The sequence below is a fragment of the Sphaeroforma arctica genome (assembly GCF_001186125.1).
Source record: "Sphaeroforma arctica JP610 unplaced genomic scaffold supercont1.879, whole genome shotgun sequence".
In the NCBI taxonomy this organism is placed as follows: Eukaryota; class Ichthyosporea; order Ichthyophonida; genus Sphaeroforma; species Sphaeroforma arctica.
Window position 1 is genome coordinate 31,029 of NW_014039679.1, and position 2,874 is coordinate 33,902.

The window sequence follows — 2,874 nt, forward strand, 5'->3', positions numbered from 1 at the left end:
ACATATACATATATATATATATATATAGATACATATATATATATATACAAGATGAATACACTCAAATTTATGCAAACATCTATTTCTTCACCTAAATGCTGAAGTGTCACACATATGTAAGTATTCAAACAAGTATACATATATTCAGTAAGCACATACCAGGGAAGAAGTCGTCTTTGGTGTGGCTACTGGCAGTGCGCAGATGGGGTCGACCCAAACCATTACCAGATGTCTGACGCTTCACAGGCGATGAAGGCGGTGGTTTCAGTTGCGCCACTGGCGTGGTGGGGCCTGTAAACATGCCTACATTCACAGTGGGTGGTGCCAGGTGTCAATATAGCGTCAAATATTGTAGAGTGACAAGACTGTATTTCATGGTATAGGAATATGATATGGGACCGCTCTGACGTGTCTGAGTTCTCCTTCTCACACTGCCTAGGAGTGCCAGCTGTTGGCAAACCAGTGTATGTATGTACCCTTCTAAACCGACCGCGACAGCACAGAACAATCCAAAAGGTATTCAGGATAAGTCAATACTAAACAGACAGGTCTGTGGTCCAGACATGGGTAAAAGACGATATAGAGGATTCAATCCGATGAGCCCACCTCACACTTCTCACAACATACATGGGTGACTGCGGACAATCTCGATTTGTATGCTTTCGGTGGCAAAGGAGAAATACAGAAGACTCCTAAACGATTGGACCTTAACCAAACTTACAGACCAGTCGATTTACGTTTCATAGTCACCCATAAATGATTCATATCTACAGACAAATACCCATTGCATATATTGCGTCTACACAGGCACACACACTTTTCTCTATACCCTTATGCACTTCCGATGTGTGCGAGTTGGTTGGTTTCTCCGGCCCTTTCTCGTGTACGTGAGGTCGTTCACCTTCGGTATTGTCGCCATCACTGATAGAGAACAAAGTGAATGATTCCTCTCGACTGAGTGAGTTGGTCACACTGGAGCGGTCAGATCTATTTTTAGCTCGCGGCGATTCTGATAGATCCTCATCGTACCTAAAAATAACAACCAATAGGAGAGAGATTGAACAACTATTCCCGTCGTGCCGTGGAAAGCGGCAGATCGTTGGAGTCGCTCTGGTAAATGAAAAATAGCTTCGATGAGCAACTTAGTTCCTCGATGAGCATCTAAATTATCACACAGAACACAATCACCAGCTATCGAAGATCGCCGTGGACTCATTTGGCTAATTGGCAAGCAAGAAGGAAGAAAGCGCAGCACGCACAGCTAGCTGTATAAATGTGTGGGCCAAGTTATACTGTGAACCGAAGGCCGTGTGAGTGTATGAGTGCAGCACTTATACCGACAACTATATAGATGTATGCCATGTCTTACATACGAGAGATATATATAAACGGGACAAAAAGACACCTGACCTTTCCCGATACGTTCCATTCCTGAAAATAAAACAAAAAACGAAGTTTTAGGATCTCTCAACACATGCGATCCACATGAACTAGCCCCCATACCATTGCAGCAGCTGAGCCGTACTCGTCGCCGCCAACAGCACGCCCGCCTCAGCACTCACCACAGACTGATGTTTATGCTCGGTGCCTTGTGTCTTCGCATGTGCTCGCGCTTGGGTACGAGATTGCGTATCTCCGGTCACATGCTTGTGTGACTCTGCGGGTGCATCCCTAGGAGGAGGCGTGGGTACACGTTTACGTTCGTGTGTGTGTGAGGAGGTGCGTGTGCGTTGCAGGTGTGTGCTGTGACTGAGAAAATCAGTTTCAGGTGCTGCAGCTATACTGCTTGGCCTGGCTGTGACGGGTTTGAGTGCAGGCTGCCGCCGTTTGACAATGGCGTCGCCTTCGGGGGTCTGAGAAAGAGGTGCGAAAAGTATCAATTAGAAAGATTGAGTAGACAACTGCATGCATCAGATATTTAAAAAACTATTTTTGAGAAATTTATATATACACATATATATTTATATATATATAATACATATACATATACATACACAAATATACATATACGAAAACCATTGGGTGATACATTCAGCGAAGAAAAAAAAGCCGTAGCAAGCGTATGTTGCAGAAGTATACGCCTTCTACAGGAGAAGAACATATTCTGGAACCCATCCCACGACATTCACTCGATACCATCAACTGTTGCTGAAGAATGGCTGAAAATGCGATGTTTGTCACAACTACTTGAATCCTGACTCAGATATCCGGGCGCAGCAGTAAGTTGTACTTCGCGATAGCAATACCTTACTACAATTAATGGATGGCCACTTTTCGAGTTTGGTGTAAAAGAACACTTCGCAAGTTTTCCACGATTATGGACCGTCGTGGGAGTACACAACACATACCAGTACGTCTGAGGCTGAATTTGGAGCGGATAAGGGGACAGCCGGCATTTGCAAATCGGTATCGTCCTCCGATAAGTTTGGGACTTGGAATTGCCCGAGAGATGCATCAGACAACACCATCTGTCGTAATTGATCGTTGAGCGCCGGTGTGCTATTGCTGGACTGCAAGTATCGAAGAGGACAAGGGAGGCGAGTGTGGTGATAAGAACTCATGGATATGGGACGATACACGTAACTTTATTATCAAAAATACTTTCTCGGGACACAAATGGGTTGTATAGCCTGACAACAAGAGTATAGTACCAGTACTGCATACACCAAATCAATCGAGATTGCGAAAAGGTACTATGCTGTCAAACAGATCCCGAAAAGTCGGGACAGACAAAAAAATCACCCGACCAAATTTGTTACAATCTAAGGAACCCTCAATCTGAATCATCCACGAATATTTCCCCAATTCAAAATCAACTATAAAATCTAGCTCAGCACAATCACAGGTCAAAATCAAACCTTTCTGTCGATTCCA